This window comes from Manis pentadactyla, chromosome 7, assembly GCF_030020395.1.
Source record: "Manis pentadactyla isolate mManPen7 chromosome 7, mManPen7.hap1, whole genome shotgun sequence".
Lineage (NCBI taxonomy): Eukaryota > Metazoa > Chordata > Mammalia > Pholidota > Manidae > Manis > Manis pentadactyla.
In genome coordinates, this window is record NC_080025.1 from 120288533 (window position 1) to 120294532 (window position 6000).

General features: G+C 42.5%; 1 protein-coding gene across 3 annotated transcripts in view; it reads right to left on the reverse strand.

The window, feature by feature from the left end:
* The window catches only part of TSPAN12 (tetraspanin 12), a 67967-nt gene extending 66934 nt beyond the window's left edge, over positions 1–1033 (reverse strand). For 2 of the 3 annotated variants that reach the window (XM_036905672.2, XM_036905668.2), the window contains exons 1-2: positions 919–1033; positions 504–672 (exon numbers count right to left, since the gene is read on the reverse strand). The gene's annotated coding sequence lies outside the window, so the exon portion shown is untranslated. Of the gene's footprint in view, positions 1–503; positions 765–918 lie in introns of those variants that run through there. The other variant, XM_057504703.1, reaches the window with a different exon arrangement.
* Positions 1034–6000: the final 4967 nt, after the last annotated feature.

A 6000-nucleotide genomic window follows, 5' to 3' on the forward strand; every position in this document is an offset into this window, starting at 1 on the left:
GAGACGTCACAGGCGCCGCCGGCGAGCCCCTCTTTTTAGGACAGTTCCTGGACCCCCACCCCCAACCCCATCCCGCAGCTCGCGTGTGGATGCGGGGCACTGGAGGGGGCGCAGCGCCGAGCTGGGACTCTGCCCGCGACCAGGGTTTCTTTGGGAGAACGTGAGAAATGATGTTTCGGCCCCGGAATGATGGATTAGCCTGGGACCGGGGGCGGGGAGGGGCGCCGGGGAATTAGGGCCGGTGCAGCTGTGCAGACGCCGAGTTACTCATTCACGTCCCCCTCCCCCGGCCCCGGCCGCTGCCGCGACCCCGCGCTCGGAGCTGCCCGAGGAGCACAAAGCAGAGCGCGGTCACCGCCCCGCCACCGCGTCCGCGCGCCCCCGGCAGGGCGCCGGGAGCCCCAGAGACAGCCTCTAAGTAGTTTAGCACACAGCGCCCAGGGCAGCCGCCGGCGGGCTGGCGGGACGCGCGCAGGAAAGACGCGAGACACGCGGCCACTCACCGTCGGCGCTGGACTGCGTGCCCCACTCCAGCCGGGGGACAGTCGGGGACGCACGGCGGGGGCTCATCGGGGCAGGGGCGCTCCTCCCGGTGAGCCCCGGGGCTGCACTGGCTCCAGCTGGAGACGCTTCCTTCTCTTCCTCTCTCCCCGCCGCCGCCGTCGCCGCCTCCTGGGAAAAAGAAAGAAAAAAAAAAAGAGTCCTGGGCAGCAGTTGCTGGAAAGTCTCTGCTAAGCCACCTCCCAGCGCCGCTGTCCCTCCCAAGTCCTTGCCAAGTCCGGACTCGAGGCAGCGGCGGCGGCCAGGGCCAGCTGCACAAACTCTCAGCGCATGCTCCGGCCGCCGGCTGCCGGGTTGGATCCTGGTGGGTGTTTCTTGTTCCTTCACCCGACACGAGCCCCCGAAGGGACGCCTCACCTCCACAGACACAGCCCAGAAGGAGTTAAAGCCTAGAGACTTTGGGAAAGTCTACGCAGTAAACCTCTTTAAAATGGTGGTGTCAGGTTCAGGGAGGTTGGGTTTATAACCATAGGGAAACTGGCTTTTATTATATGAAAATATTTGTGTTTGAGAAGGGGGGTGGAGGAATGGCCCAACCCAATTCCTGCAATGAGAAACTAGTTTTCACAACCTTTGTGGAACCACCTCCTGTGATTTGCCACTAACATGGTGCCCTAATGATCCTTCTTATCGCTTTGGTGCCCTCCCTGATTTAAAAAGCAACAAAATCCGGTTTTGTTCCCCCTTGCACATAATATCATTTACATAAACCCCAGAGTAAATGTGTCCAGGTCTGACATCCAGGATAGGAAAAAGAATAATTTAACTCTTTCACGAGTGACCCAAAGTCACCAAAATTTCCCCCCAATAAGATTATTTGAGTTTTAAGTGGGTGATTTGTCTTGAATTGCTTGCATCACGATGGGTCTCTGAATTTTTTTGAAACTAGTAATTCAGGAAGAATTAAAATAATAGGAGACGATCCTTCCAAAAGTACCTTCCCTTTTGGAAGTTCAGAAGTTTCACACTTAAATCACTCAATCATATTCTCCATGTAAAATGTTGATGTTTTATGCCTCATAATAGTCCACATTTCTATGTTAATTTTTGTGCATATTGTATGTCAAGTACCACTTCACTAACAAGTATGAATACTCTGAAATACAAGCAATATTTTCCAGAAAACCTAAAAATGAGAGTTCTCTTTAAAGTTCTTCAGAGAAAAAAAAGGGAATTGGAGGCTTGTGTCCATCATCATCTGTCTAGGGTCAGTTGCTGTATGACCAGAGTGACAAGATACACACTCTCATTTGGGTAGAAGTAAAATCAAGACTAAAAGAGACACGGAGTGTTCCAGGTTAAGGTTAGGAAAAGTCTTGGCAAGCAAGTCACTAAGCCAATTGTAAGGCAGCAAGCCCAGAAGAGCACAAAGATAGCCATCCACACAAAATACCAAGAAAAACGTGCAGTTATCCATCAGATGACTCTAACTCTGGCAACAGCGCATCTTCTGGAACATGGAGAAGAGCAAAGAAACCCACTGTTATCTTCTGTCAGTTTCTGCTCCAGTCAGGGTGTACACCAGTTCTAAGCACAGACTGCTCAAACAGCCCACCTTCTGAATGCTGCTGGTACCACACATTCCTTTGAGAGAGAGAAATACCCCCACACTGGGGGAGTCTGTGACTGCCATTAAAACTGACAAAAAGAGTGCACATAATTCCCAAATCAATAAACAGAGATCCTCTTTTATTTCCAGAAAGCAGTTAAATGCCTTTTCATAATTCATAAACTTTTAAGGGCCCTAGAGTAATAAAACTTGAGAAATACGCATGTCCCCCCTACTTTTTAGTAAATAAGGAATATGGAACCAAGAGAAGTTAAAGAAGTTGCTCAGTGTTACAACTCTAGTCAAATCAGTCTCCATTCTAATTCCAGAATCATAACTCTCTAACTAGTATGCTAGTTCAGTGACTCTCAAAACTGCTATACACGAGAATCACTTAGGAGCTTTGGAAAAATCCTAATGCTCATGCAATAACCTGCACCAATTAAATTGAAATCTCTTCAGATGTGGCCTCGACATCCAATTTTTCAAAGTTCCCAAATTCTTTCTCATCTGCATTGAAGTTTGAAAACCACTGCGACTAGCACTTTTCAGATGCCTGAAAACTAGCAAAGCACTCTCTTCCAGTTTAGCTGGATCAGATCCTCTACCTGAGTGTTAATAAATTGGGATTAATATCCCCAATTACAGGTAAGAAAACAGAGCTGTAGTTACTGCTATAATAATCCTGATAAATGATCATCAGAAGCTATGAATCAATATTGTAGTGGAGGAGATCTCATTACATTTGAGACAGGGCAGTATGGGCAGTTTTGATTCTTTAAACTTGACCACACCTCTTTTTAACTTCTACTCCTCTATTCTAGTTCTGCCTTTTGGAGAGTCTACAGCATGAGCAGCCCTTCTCCATCTGATAGGCATTCAACGCTTTGAGGGCCGTTGCTCTTTCCTCTCTCCAAGTCTCCTCTCCAGGATTATAGAAGCACAGTAAGATTTTTCCATATGAGAATAACTTTTTTATGTGTGCACAAAAGCATGATGGAAAATCACAAAACGGTCATGACTATTTTGAATGTAGAATAACACAGCAGGGAGAGTGTCTGGTCTGTTCACTGCCCATCAGGTAAGAAACCAAGTCTATGGCCATGTCTGTTTCACTAAATACTTTTTGAGTGTGTGGCACCCACTGTACCACATGCTGAAGATATTAAGAATCAGATGGACCCCTGATCTCCAAGAAAAAGCAAAATTATTTTGTCAGTTTAGATAACAAGAACTAAGATTTATGTGTAATCTCATTATGTGTCAGTCCCAGAGTCAGGAGTAAAACTCAGCTATGCAATAAGATACTACAAGTTCCTCACTCCACCAAGCAACTCATTTGTACATATCTTATTCCATTCATTCTGCTCATATTGTGCAAGGGAAGGAGCTGCATAGGTATAGTCTCCTTACAAGTACACCTAAGAGAGCTCTTCATTACAATACAGGAAAGAGATCTAATGTTTAGCAAGTAATATGTTCCTGACATAATAGGTGCTTCTCAAAATACATCTTATTAATTACCCATAACAACCCAGTGAGATACCGAGACTGAGATAGTTGATGTCTACAGGGACATATAAGAAGTGAAGAAATTGAGAAGTTGTCTGACTCTTTCCATTGTTAATCTGTATTACAATAATATTGCAAATTGGGGTGGAGACTCATTGACAAGCCACAAGAAGAAAAATATTCTAGACATGTTTTATTAGTTCTTGAGAATATGAGGCTGAATTTCAACTATATATACTCAGTCTGTGATTGATAAATCTACTTTCATCTTTTACGTCTGAAAGAGTACACCCAATAGGACCTTTAAAAAGCCTTTTATCACTGACTTAGGTAGCCTACTCTCAACTACAAGTTTAAAGTTGGTAAATAAAATACAAAATGAACAGCTGGATTAGAATTGCAGATAAACAACAAATAATTTTTTGGTGTAAGGATGTCCCAAATTTTGCATGAAACAAATACTGCACTGGACATGTAAATACTAAAAATTATTCATTGTTTATCTGAAATTCACACTTAACTGTGCATCCTAAATTTTTATTTGCTATTCTGGCAACCCTATGCAAACCAGAAAATTCAACTCAAAATGACACAGCAATAGGACATAAGTAAATATATTATTTCTTGTAACAATAAGTCCAAAAATAGCAATTCATCCACTCAACAATGACGTCAAGGAATCAGTTCTTTTTCCACCTTACTCTTCTGATGTACACCATGTATCAGCTAATGTCCTTGGACTACCTTTTCTCACGATCCCGAGATGGCTTTGGATATCCAGGTATTGCATCCAGTTACTACTAGAGGAGGAAGAAACTATTCCCTGGAGGGTTCTCCCTTAGGATCAAGAGAACCTCTCCCAAAAGTTTTGCAGCAGGTTGCCCCTTATTATTCATTAGCTCAAACCCCATCACATACATATGCACCAGTTATTAACAAGAATTACTGGTCTGCTGTGACCAGTTTAAAACAATCAGGACAAATTCCTTGTGCCTGGAACAACTCTTCTCCGAAGTGCATGGCCAGACAGAGGAGGCTAGGTAATTGAATAGCATCAGAATTTTGTTTGAACTTTAGGCTGAAGAAAAGGAATGATGCTACCATTCTCTCTCCTGTTCATTGCTAAAAAAAACCCTAGCTCTCAGCCAACAATTCCTGCAGCTTTACTCAGCAACAGCCCTTAGTTACTGAGAACCAGTGAAGCAGAAACCTACTGGTCACAGCAAAAGATCCTATGGAAACTCCATTACATCATTCCCACCCCAAGATATAAGCTTACATTCTGCACCCATATTTGCCTTGTACACCATATGGTGATTAAAGGATTGCCCAAATCAGCAACATCATGAAAACCCGAAAACCCCTAGAAGAATTTCCTCTTAAAATGTATCCAAACCCAGCCTCTGTACAAAGTTCAGAGATTTGGACTCATATCACTACCTGACACTGGTATAAATAATCTAGTCCTATTCAATAAATACTTATTGAATTGTTACTACAAACTCAGAATTTTGATAGGAGATAACAAAAGTTCTAACATAATTTTGACTGTCAAAGAATTTATCACTTTATTAGCATAATTCCTCTTCAGAAAGCAAAATTTAGAGAACTTAAGAACTCTTACCTGTATAAAGTCTTACAGTTCTTTGCAACAAACTGTAAATAAAAGGAAAGAATATGACTCCATTTACGAATAACTGCCAAACTCTACCTTTCTTAGATCCCTCAGGGATTGTTCCATCGTACCACTAACTCAGCTTCTTGTCATGCCTGCCATGCGACAGCTAGGACAAAGGGAAACAGTCACCACAACAATCAGACATTTGTTTTCATCTGTTGACCTTTCTCTTTGCTGTGCTTCAAAACTTTCAGGTTACTTCAACACTGCATTAGTAAGACATTTATTTTTTTTATACCAGGTAAAAATATTTTATTTTCAAAATTATTTTCAGTTAGTTAACCCAAATTCACAAGTGTCCTCACCCTACCATCTACAAACCAACCATTTTATGTAACAAAAACAGTTGTGATTTTGTGATTATAATTCAGCCTGTACAAAAGGTTTATCATTGAAACCTACACTTCCTATTCTTATGTTATTATTTGTATGTGTGTGTGTATTAACCACACCCAAGAATGGCAAACTAGAGATGTAGTGAGTTTTCATGTCATAGTTCATAGCGTGAGTGCATACACAGTTGGCTGGTGAATAAGAAAAGAAAGCTAGTGTTCCTGCTTTTGTTCAGTAATGATGTTACATTTTTTCATTGTTTCAGGAGCTATTGCCATGACGTTTACCACCTTTGTATTGACAGCATTCTTTCTTATAAAGCAGTATTAAAGGACACTAGTCACCATAATAAAGGAAGAGATAACAT